This window comes from Vipera berus (assembly GCF_964194415.1).
Source record: "Vipera berus genome assembly, chromosome: Z".
NCBI classification, from domain to species: Eukaryota; Metazoa; Chordata; class Lepidosauria; order Squamata; family Viperidae; genus Vipera; species Vipera berus.
The window spans coordinates 89,335,100-89,347,759 of NC_138205.1; the positions used below are offsets into that span (position 1 = coordinate 89,335,100).

The following is a 12,660-nucleotide window of genomic DNA, read 5'->3' on the forward strand; positions in this document are numbered from 1 at the left end:
TGATAAAACATATATATATATATATATATAGTATATGTCTGGAGTTTTTCTCTAATATTAGATGAATACCTTTAGACAGTAATAACTTTAGATAGTTGCTTTTGATATACATATTTTTATAAAATATATATTATATATATGTATATATAGGTTTATATTTGCTGGAGCCAGGTATTCCATATTCATATGATACTTTCAGAGTATTTTATATAATACTTTTATAACTCATATTTACAAAGATCAGACTGATTGCAATGTTTAATAATAATGTCCCACTCTCTAATACAAGCTGATATATATTCACTTACAATGCATGTAATCATTGCATTTTGATTAATTAATTAATTAATTGGATTTCACCTTTTAAACTGAAGCTGAAATTCTTTGTAACTCTGTAATTCTTCCTCAGAATTTAAAATTCATAATTGAAATGGTCTGTAAGGCATTTATGTTAAACACTGCAATGTCTTCTGTTATTCACTTACCGTATATACTTGAGTATAAGCCGACTCGAGTATAAGCCGAGACCCCCAATTTCACCCCCAAAAACTGGGAAAAGTTGTTGACTCGAGTATAAGCCGATCCGCCGTTCTGCATGCCTCGGAGGCTGGATCCGCGCTCTGCAAGCCTCTGGGATCCTGGGAGGCCTAATGCAAGCACCAGCCCGCCTGCCTCAGGTCTCCCCCACCCCCAGATACTGGGCTTCAGCACAGCTGGCTGTCTTGCCAAAGAGAAACATCTGGGAAGGAAAACCCTGTCTTACCTCTTTCCCAATTCTGCCTCTGCCCTTCCTCCTACCAAGGTGTTCTGGGACTAGTTCCCTAGCCTTTTGGAGCTTTTGGTGTTCGCCCATCAGCTGTCTACGGGGAGGCAACAAAGCTGCCTCTCTAGGCTTTGAGAAAAGGCCCCTTGCACAAAAGGCAGCTTCAGGACGAGCTTCCAAAAACCCTTTCCTTCCTTAACGCCCTCCCCACCTTCCCCCAGAAAGCCATATTTCTTTTTTTTATTGAAAATTTTTATTGAAGTTACAATATTATCCCCTCCCCAACCCACCCCAGAACCCCTCCCCCTCCCCCATATTTCTTCAATAACAAAAACATAAAAAGCTGGTTGGGATGTACTCGCTGATTTTCCCCCCCCCCTTTTTTTAGATGCTAAAACTAAACTCTCCCTCTGCCTTCCAACCAATATCCCTTTTTAAAATCTTACCTTGGCTCCAGATGGAAGAGTAGAGGAACTAAGCTAGTAAGGAGAGAATTTTTTTCTGCAACTTTTTACTCCTGAAGTAGTAGTAGTAGTAATAGTAGTAGTAGGAATAATAATAATAAATCCCTAAAAGTTGTGCCAGAAAATGGAGGACGCTGGGTCTTTGCAAGTTTTAGCTGTCTGTCAGACTGCCTGAAAAGGGCGGCCTTCAGGCAGCCAGGCAGACAGCTAAAGCTTGCAAAGACCCAGCGTCCTCCATTTTCTGGCATAACCTTCGGAGATTACTTTAAAAAAAAACAACAAAAAAAACCTTCAGAGGAAAAACAGCTGCAGAAACATTTTGTCTCCTTGCTGGCTTGGTTCATCTACTCTTCAGCCAGGAGGGAGTCCAAGGCCTAGAGAAGGAGAGCTTTGCAGCATCCCTATGGACAGCTGATGGGCAGACAGCTGAAAGAAGCAGGCAGGCAGGGCGCGGAGGAACGGAGACCTGCAGGTCTCGGACGGCGGTGGCTTGGGAGAGGTGCGCGCGATCCCGGAAGCACCAAAGCCTCGGCCGCGCACAAGTCCTCGGTAAGTTTTTTTGTTGACTGGAGTATAAGCCGAAGTGGAATTTTTCAGCCCAAAAAGTGGGCTGAAAAATTCGGCTTATACTCAAGTATATACGGTATACGAGCTGTAAGTGCTTTCTGAACTACATATTATAATACTAATGAGGGTAATACTGGAACATTTATGCACAAGTCTAGAGTATTTCTACTTTATGACAAGTGAAGCACAGCCAGAGGTCAACTTAAACCAGAGGGTTTTTTTCACACTCACACATTTACCAGCTGATTTATGAGAGTATCTGGTTGACCATAATTTTAGAGAAGAAGATACCGTTTTTTTTGTTTACTTAATGCCATGTGCACTTTGAGCAATTGGAATTTTGAAAAGACATATTAATGGTTACTAAAATATTCAAATATTTCTTTTTAATTCCAGCTTTAAATTGATTATATGTTTATGCTTCCTTCACTTCAATATCTTACGGTTTTAACCAGGAAAATTCATGTTTTATAATAAAAATTGAAAATGTTTAATCTTTTAGATAGTTTCTTTAATAAAATGTTTCTTATAATTACATGACTAAACATGTATCTCAGTGGTGAGTGTCCTTTAACTTATGTCATCTGGGACAGAGCAGATCACAGTCAAGAACCCCTCTCATGAACACTTTTATTCAGGGAAGCATTTAAAACCTTAAGCTGATTTTTGGGGGGTGAGTGGGAAGGTACTATAGTTTTTAATATGTTTCTGTTATTGTTAGACCACATTGAATGTTAACTCAGTCGAATGATGGGATGGAAAAATGTCTTAAGTTAATGTTATATAAATTAAAATTAACACTGCAGAAAAATTCAATGAGTTCAGTACCATGTAGCAGCTTTTTAGAGGAAAGCATTGAAATCACTTACTGGACAAAACTAGTTCTCCTCATATAATAATTATACGTGTACTTTCTTTCCTGTAGCTTAAATGTAAACTATAATTTTGCACACTGCAGTTTTTGACATTTCAAGAACCTGTAAATGGTACTGTTTACTAGCTACATAAGAAGAGGAAACAACTGCATTTTTCTTTCTTTTTTCTTCTTTATTATCCTTAGTTCATATTCATAGCCTATGTCTTTTAACTTTGGGGGGATTTTTGCAAAATATTTTTATTTTCTATAACAACAACAACAACAATAATATTTGCGTATGCATACAAAGTCTAATCTAATGGCAGAAAGTGAAATGAAAGTGAAGAGGAACTAAAGAGCCTCTTGTTGCGAGTGAAGAAGGAGAGTGCAAAACTTGGGTTGAAACTAAACATTAAGAAAACCAAGATCATGGCATCTGGCCCTCTCAATTCCTGGCAAATAGATGGGGAAGAAATGGAGGTAGTGACAGATTTTATTTTCCTGGGCTCCAAGATCACTGCAGATGGGGACTGTAGCCAAGAAATTAAAAGACGCTTGCTCCTGGGGAGGAAAGCCATGGCAAATCTAGACAGCACACTAAAAAGCAGAGACATCACCCTGTCAACAAAAGTGCGTATAGTCAAGGCTATGGTCTTCCCAGTTGCAATGTATGGCAGTGAAAGCTGGACCATAAGAAAGGCTGAGCGCCAAAGAATTGAAGCCTTTGAACTATGGTGCTGGAGAAGACTCCTGCGAGTCCCTTGGACTGCAAGGCGATCAAACCGGTCAGTCCTAGAGGAGATCAACCCTGACTGCTCTTTAGAAGGCCAGATCCTGAAGCTAAAACTCAAATACTTTGGCCACCTAATGAGAAGGAAGGACTCACTGGAGAAGAGCCTAATGCTGGGAAAGATTGAAGGCAATAGAAGAAGGGGACGACAGAGAATGAGGTGGCTGGATGGAGTCACTGAAGCAGTAGGCGTGAGCTTAAATGGACTCCAGAAGATGGTAGAGGACAGGAAGGCCTGGAGGAACATTGTCCATAGGGTCGCGATGGGTCGGACACGACTTCGCAACTAACAACAACAACAAAGTCTAAGCAACTTTTCACAAATCAAAATGTCCACCCAACTTTTATCTCTTTTTAGCATTTAGCATTTTAGAAAGCAAAGGAGCCCATTTTCCTCATTTAAATTGAAGTATAGTGGTTTAAATTGTTTTATCAGTAAATTGTAATTATTGTGAACAGTGCATTTTTTGTAAACTACTTGTTGCTTTGCAAACAAAAAAAGCTATAATATTAAATGAAAGATGAAACATTATTATAAAAGAAGCTAACAAAAATACTTAACATAGTATATTTAACCCAATGAAAATCTTCCTCAAAAAACATTTTCCATCTTCAGTAAATGTAGTTCCTAAATATTTGAACTCTTGATACTTGTTTTATGCTTGATCCCTCTATTACTATGCGTAGAGAAAACTTTTTTCTTCTGATTACATTATTTCTGTTCTGGATGTACCAAGAACCCCACTCCATTTTTTGCTGTGTCCCCTCCTGAATAGATAAACAAGTAATCTTCATAAAATTTCTTATTATTATATCCTTTGCGAATTATTTCAGTTAGTCCCATTATCTTGATCTCTTCTTTCCATTATTTAGCACATTTCTTCTGTTTTATTTCCCAAGCTAGGAAATAAGGTCATATTCAAAGTTCCTACTTTGCTGCCCTATCTCTTGGTTCTTTTGACATTGCTGCGATCATTTCTCATTGGATCAATCCATTTTTATCTCATTTGGATTTGTGTAGCTGGGTCTGTCGCAACTTCACCAAAGCCCCCTTAGTCAGGTTGTTTCAGGACAACCTAGGATGGTCTTCAGGGCTGCCATAATGGTCCTGTGGCACAAAGCCACACTATACTTTGCTCAATCCTAGCAATCCTTTACTTTGCCCTGTTACCACCTCTCAGAATGTGGATGTAGTGCTAGACTTAGAGAAGCATTTAGCTTTGCCAGGGTAAACATTCACAGTTTTACTGCAACTAAAATTTCTCATTTTTATATACCATAGAAATATAACAGAGAAATAATTGCAATCAGTTGGATAAATAGGGTGATTTTCCTAAGTGTATAAAGCATAAGTTAATAGATGAAAAGTAGATCATTGCACTCATATCAGTTTGCTTTTTAAATTTAACAATTTCTTCTATTCATTTAATTAATCTGACATTGACTGATTGGTTTTTACTTTAAAGGTTATTTTTAAGACCACTATTAATAAAAAGAACAGCAGATGAATTAAAGACATGCTCTCATACTGGACGGGATGCCTCCTCTAAAGCAAAATCTATGGTAGCACTGTATATCTTTTTTTAGATGATATTTGGTTTAAGTTTTGAATAAATATTTAAATGGGAAAAGTGAAACATTAGTATTCTGACTTGAGGAAGAGGTCTTTTTTCAAAATCTTAAATACATACGTTTATGTCTAGTGATCAAAGCTTTCTGTGTTGGGTTACTTGGTTATACAAAAATGTTTTTTTCAGAAATACAATAACTGATTAAAGATTACTTTCTGATAGAAAACTTCAATGAATATAAGAGAGCGTCCAAGTCCTATGATTTTTACAAAGTATTAAAATGCTTCTAAAAACTATTCACGCCCAAAAATATTGGAATTCTGGTGTGAATGTTATAGTATAAGACATTTGAATGTTTTGTTACTAAATTGATTATTATGATTTGAATATTACAATTTTTCATATATTAATTAAAAACCCTGTAATATTTATATAGCAATAATACAGACTTACACATAAATCATATATTTCATTTCAGACAATGTCATTTGCTAAAAGTCCTATTGATTATTTTACAGATAATTTTACAGAGATTGTTTTCTTCTGAGCATTTAAAAGTTTGAGGAGCTGCTGTAGTCCCACAGGACATAAAATAAAGCTCTCTGTAGCTGAACTTGTTCTGAATTGTTCCCGCAGTTTGAGCTTTTTATAAGAGTGCAGAATACCAGCACATTAACTCCTTAATACATTTAGCATACACACACACACACACACACACACACACACACACACGCACCAAAATCTGTATTGCTTTTTATATCTGTACTTTTTCCTAAAATATGTTATCCTGTGACATAAACAGATGCTGCTTTAACAATACAATACATTGTGTATCATAAAATTATCTCTATTTTAATCATAGATACTTATTTAATGAGACACAAGCAAGTTTCATAAAAATGGATTTAAGAGAGGTTTAGTGTTTTGTTTTTGCCACATTATAGGAATATGGTACCTCATGCTCTAAAGTATTTGCGCCTTGTGTGTAGTAAAAATTATTTTTCTTAAGTCTATTTTAGTTTGGAAAATTATTCTACCTTTTGTTTCAAATACAAGTAACCATTTTTTAAACTTGCAGGAATGCAGTTAATTATAAAAATGATTTTATAGTTGCAGAAAAAAGTAATTTCATTATTCTGTTTTATTCACTGCTTTTATCTCATCTTACTTTTATCCTACTGTATTTTATTCTATCTTGTTTTATTGTGCCTGACACTCGTTGTTTCTTAATGTAGGGAACTGATTAATCAATAAAGCTATACGATATAACATTGCTTTATCAATCTTTGTCATTTAAGGAGAACTATTTGCATGTATGTTAAAGGAAACTGCTCTAGCACAAATACCGGTAGGAGAAAATGCAGTTAATATTTTATTTTTTGAAATAATATTTCAGATATTTTGAATATATTCCCTCCTCCTATTGCTGTATTTGTTTAATTCTTAATGTTTCTCTCCTTTTTTAAGTTTATGAATGCACAGATAGAATAACTTCTTGTTATTCTAACATTGAATTTGTTTACTTGACTTTTTTAAATTATTAGATGCAGCAAAATTGTACTGTACGTGGGGCAAGGGAGGTAAGTGTTTTTATATTGTGTTTTTTAATTCAACTGAACCCAGCAGAGTTAAATGTAGTTTGGAAACATGGGGAAGAATTAATGATTGGAAGATATGGAGTTGGTAAATTATTTATTCTGGCCCGGAGGAAGCTGAAAAGCAGAGTGAAAGACTAATAAATCATTTGTGGTGGTGCTGGTTGTCACTTCCAATTATTTTAGACGGTTTTGTGATAAACTGCGACACCTGCTATATATGCCTACACTATCCCTTGATGCTGGTAGTGCAGCTTATTCAGTTGATTATCAAAGGCAAGTTTATCTAAACATTCTACAGGTTAAATGAAGAATTGCTAGTTCTCCCAACATTCATTTCTGTAGATGTCTCACAGCGTGTTGGTGCAACTTTGCATTCTTTCTATTAATGCCAGGTTTTCTTTAGTGCTGTCTAGGAATGAAAGGATTGATCTCCTTTTGCAGTAGCATGTATTTAAAGTTATATATTATATTAGTAATTCGACTTTATAGTATTTAAGTAGGGAATGACAACTGCGTCTTAACATTTGGGGAATTGAGAATCATTGGATGAGATTTTACACAAATTGTAGTGTGTACATAAGTGCCAAAGTATATATTTTGGCATTCTTATGTACGCAGTATAATTTGTATTAAATAAAATTTATAGTTTATTCCCCTTGAGTGTTTAAAGAGTTTTTTTTAGAAAAATTATGCAAAGGGTATGCCATATAGTTTTCATTTCTTTTATATTTCAGAATAGATTGAAGCTGTCACTGATTTTTGCAGAAGTTACAAAAACACGATTAAATGTCATTTGTTTAAAGTACAGGTGGTCCTTGCTTAGTGACCATTTATTCAGCAACAATTCAAACTTACAATGGCACTGAGAGAGTGTTAATTATGATTGGTTCTCAAAATTCTAGCTAGTGCAGTCCCTGAAGTAATGTGATTGTGATCTGGTTGCCTGTACCTAGCTCACAATTATGACCTTGCAGCACTCCACAGTCATTTGATTGCCATTTGCAACCTTCTTTGTCAGCTTCTTACAAACAGTTGGGAAGGTTCCGAATGGTGACCACGTCATGTCCTTGCTTAATGACCTACTGTATAGTTATTTGCTTAATGACAGTAATTGTAAGTACTAGAATTTCTGCACTAAGCAATGAAGTCACATGACGTTGCGTTGTAGGATCACTTCACTTTGCAACTGAAATTCCTGCCCAATTGCCTTTGTAAACTACAGACTATCTGTATATGATTGTTGTATACAAACCATATCAAGAAAACCATTTTTATCACTTGAGCTTTAAAATCACAATAACAAAACAGTCAAACTGGGAAAATTGTAGGAGTGTTTCAGTATGGATGAGTATCAGTTAAAAATGTATACTGATATTCTAGATTTTTTCATTAGTTAGAGTCTAACAGAAAGCAAATTAAAACAAAAGAAGCAAAAGTTGATTACATATAGATAACAAAATAGGGGACTCTGTGGTAAGCTTATAAAATTATATGAAAGAGCCAGTGATATATAAGGCATGCCCTCAAACTTCTTCATAATTTTGTCCAAATGAAATTCTAATCTGATATTTCAGTATGGCATATGATAGACATTTTCTTTAGATTCTGCCCAAGGTGAGTAAACGTCAGCACAAAATAAACTGTTAGATTTTGTGAGCATTAAAAAATCCTCTTAAACAGAATGTATGTATTTAAGATTAGTGAAGACTACTTTCAGTAAGCAGGTCATCTGAAAATGGTTTTGAAAAGGTACAACAAATTACACAATAGAGCTGCCAATAGTTGGATGTCCTTTGATCTATATCAACTTGTTTTGGGAATGGCCACACAGAAGCGTTCACAGTTATATTTGTTTGGTATATTAAGTTAAAAAAGCAGCCTTTGGGAGAGGAAAGACTGGGGGGTTCGTACAATCAGTATGAGAAGCCATTTGAAATGAACTATTGGTGATTCAGTTTTGCTTATCATTACTCTGTTTGGAGAAATTCATATGTTGTAATAATTCTACTACAAATGGGTAGCATCCCACACAGAATATTTAATAGTGTTGGAAAGTACATTAGTAGATCCTCTACTCCAACCCCCTGCTGGTCTAACACTTAATCTAGAATAAATCTTAGCTAGCACTTTGTTTATAGTAATATACATCACATCAACAAATGAAAGAATAGAAGAGCCTGCCCGATGAGCCAAGCCATATTTGTAATTTTCGATAACCAGACGCCTGTAGGAACTCACAAATATGAGTAACAGAATAACAGAGTTGGAAGGGACCTTGGAGGTCTTCTAGTCCAACCCCCAGGAAACTCTATACTATTTCAGACAATGGCTGCTTAATCTCTTCTTAAAATCCTCCAGTGATGGAACACCCACAACATCTGAAGTCATCCATTCCACTGATTAATTGTTCTAACGGTCAGGATATTTCTCCTTAGTTTTAGGTTGGTTATCTCTTTGATTAGTTTCCATCCATTCCTTCTTGTTCTGTCTTCAGGTGCTTTGGAGAATAGGTTGACTCACTCTTCTTTGTGACAGCCTCTCAAATATTGGAACACTAGTATCATGATACCCTGGTTCTTGTTTTACTAGACAAGACATCCCCAATTTCTACATGTTTTAGTAGTTGTCCACTAGGACTCTTAGATCCGTCTTACAATTACTGTTGAGACAGGTTCCATCTATTTTGTAGCTGTGCATCTGGTTTTTCTTACCTACGTGTAAAACCTTACTTTTCTCACCATTGAATTTCATTTTGTTAGATAAGGCCCTGTGTTCAAGCCTGTCAAGGTCCTTCTGGATCTTGAACCTACCTTCTGGGGTAATGGCTAACTAATCCTGCCAGCTTGGTGTCATCTGCAAATTTAGTGAGTTCCCTCTCCATCCCTTCATTTAAATTATTTATGAAGATGTTGAAGAGTACTGGGCTGACAGAACCTTGGGGTACCCCACTACTTCCTCCCTGTAGATGTAGTTCCATTAAGGACAACATATTGAGTGCAATTGGTCAGCCAGTTATGAATCAATTTTGTGGTGATACTGTCTTTCCCACATTTTTCTAACTTACCAAGAAGTAGGTTGTGGTGTACTTTGTCAAATGCCTTACTGAAATTCAAGTACCGTATATACTTGAGTATAAGCCGACTCGAGTATAAGCCGAGACCCCTAATTTTACCCCCAAAAAACTGGAAAAAGTTATTGACTCGAGTATAAGCCGAGTATAAGTATAAGCTTGGCCCCTTCTTAGCAACATATCTATATTCTGTGCCACGATGAGCCGCTCGTTGACTCTGGCAGCATCCCGGAGCTGGCTCGGCCGCGGTTCGCAGGGTCCGCTCATCAGGCTGCCAGGCTTCCTGGCAGCACATCCCGCAGGGAAGGTCTGCTAGGGAGGCGGCAGTCAAGCGTTGTTTCCCTCCTCGTGCGTGTGTGTGTGTGTGTGTGTATGTGAGACCTGCGGGAATGGCTGGTAGAGGTGGCGGCAGTCCGGCATTTCCCCCCCTCATGCATGCGTGCGTGTGTCAGACCCGTGGGAATGGCTGGTAAGGAAGCGGCGTCCCCCCCTCCTGTGTGTCGGGCCCACGGGGCTTGACACACAGAGAAACGCAAATGCCGGACTGCCGCCACCTTTACTAGCCATTCCTGCGGGTCTGACACACACACACACACACACACACACACACACGAGGGGGAGAAACAACGCGTTTCTCTGTGTGTCAAGCCCCGTGGGTCCGACACACAGGAAGGGGGGGAATGCCGGAATGCCGCTTCCCTACCAGCCATTCCCGTGGGTCTGACACACGCAAAATTGTGTGTGTGTGTGTGTGTGTGTCAGACCCGCAGGAATGGCTAGTAAAGGTGGCGGCAGTCCGGCATTTGCGTTTCTCTGTGTGTCAAGCCCCGTGGGCTTGACACACAGGAAGGGGGGGAATGCCGGAATGCCCGCTTCCCTACCAGCCATTCCCGTGGGTCTGACACACGCACGCACGAGGGGGAGAAACAACGCTGGACTGCCGCCACCTCTGCCAGCCCTGCAAGCCTCTGCCGCCCCGGGGCGGCAGAGGCTTGCAGGGCTGGCAGAGTTGGCGGCAGTCCAGCGTTGTTTCTCCCCCTCGTGCGTGTGTGTGTGTGTGTGTGTGTCAGACCCGCAGGAATGGCTAGTAAAGGTGGCGGCAGTCCGGCATTTGCGTTTCTCTGTGTGTCAAGCCCCGTGGGCTTGACACACAGGAAGGGGGGGAATGCCGGAATGCCCGCTTCCCTACCAGCCATTCCCGTGGGTCTGACACACACACGCACGCACGAGGGGGAGAAACAACGCTGGACTGCCGCCACCTCTACCAGCTCTGCAAGGCTCTGCCGCTTCCTTCTCTCAGCAGCCTGGCCCGAACGAAGGGACAGTTCTTTTTTTTTGTTCACTGGAGTATAAGCCGAAGTGGATTTTTCAGCCCAAAAAGTGGGCTGAAAAATTCGGCTTATACTCAAGTATATACGGTATAATACGTCCACAGCATTTTGCTGGTCCATTAATTTATTCACTTTGTTAAAAAATGAAATTAAATTTATTTGGCATAATCTGTTTTTGACAAACCCATGTTGGCTTCTGGTTATAATTTTGCTGCTTCTAGATGTTCACAGATCTGTTGTTTGATTATCTTTTCCAAAATCTTACCAAGTATTGAAATCAGGTTGGTAGGTCTGTAGTTTCCTGGATCCATTTTCCTCCCTTTTTTTGAAGATGGGAACCACATCAGCTCTCTCCCAGTCCTCTTGTAGTTTCCTGGTGTCCCAGGATCTTAGAAAGATATGGTTCAATGGTTCCAAGATTAACTTCTGCCAGCTCCTTCAGAACTCTGGTTCTGGTGATTTGAACTCAACTAGGGTAGACAATCTAATCCCAGTACACAACTAGAAAGTTTTTTCAGAAAATCAAGTTTGTCTACAATGATTGAGATATTTATTTGATTTTGATCCAAGAGACCCAACTTCAAAGTCATCTTATATTAGTCTTGTATGTACAAAATTAGGGCCATATATATTGTATTCATTTTGAAAAACACATGATGTATATGCAGTAAATAATAATAGCTTGAAAGAAGTTGAACAAAAGATTGTGATGACAAATACAGGATTAGTTTATCTTCCTTCATGGCCCATAAAAGAAGCATGGTGTTATCTGATAAATCTGTATGAGACTGTACCCCACTTGAGTATTTATTTATAATTGTGACCATAGTGGTTTACAGTTTTGTTTCAAAATTACCTCTTAAAAGAAACACATAACAAATAAATCCAGAAGGAAACTAACTAAAACTAGTATTACTGTAATGAATCAAATTAAAGATAAGTAGTTTTCTTTATATTTGAAATCAGAAATCTAAATAAACATTTTAAAAAACCACATTCCAAAAACGAAAAGGCCGTGGGCCTTAGAGTTCAGGGATCTTTAGAAAGGTCTTCCTTGAAAACCTCTAATGCCTGGATAGGTTCATGATGATAGTTATATCTTTATATTAATGTTATATTGTTGTGAAATATTTTCCGTATACTAGAACGATGTGATACTGTGATGAAACTAAGCTCAGAATTATAGCTGTAAGTCGTTGCGGTCGTAAGTCAAGTAACACACAATTGGATTCAAAGTTACGACCATTTTTTTACTGTCATTAAGCAAATCCATTTTCTCCATGGAGCATTTTTTGCAACAAACTAAGCAATGGAAACCTACAAAAATCCCATTGCAAAGCTTCCGGTTTTGCATCACGGTGAGACGGACACAGGAAGGCAAGGCTCTGCTTTCTGAGCCTGATTTTGTCCTGCTGGGGTCCCTGAAAAGGGCCTAAAGTTGCCCCAAAGAGGTGATGAAGGAGGGGTGCCTTGTCGATCACAGAGAGATGGCAGTCTCTCCGCTCGATCCAAGGAAAGCCCTTAACCGGCAGGGGAAAGACCAGCCACACCTCTGTGACCAGCCATTAGCTGCTGACAACCGAAGAACAAAAGCTTTAATTAGCACTTCGTAAACAGCATGTTTAGACTGGGTGAGATTATTGATCCTTT

At 38.4% G+C, this 12,660-nt stretch overlaps 1 protein-coding gene across 8 annotated transcripts in view; it reads left to right on the plus strand.

Annotated features, from left to right (window-relative positions):
- TBC1D5 (TBC1 domain family member 5) overlaps positions 1 to 12,660 on the plus strand; it is a 336,845-nt gene that overhangs the window by 24,595 nt on the left and 299,590 nt on the right. For 3 of the 8 annotated variants that reach the window (XM_081343516.1, XM_081343520.1, XM_081343521.1), the window contains one exon: positions 6,556 to 6,591. The exons of 4 other annotated variants lie outside the window; for them this stretch is intronic. The gene's annotated coding sequence lies outside the window, so the exon portion shown is untranslated. Of the gene's footprint in view, positions 1 to 6,309; positions 6,360 to 6,555; positions 6,592 to 12,660 lie in introns of all 8 variants that reach the window. One more of the 8 variants, XM_081343519.1, reaches the window with a different exon arrangement.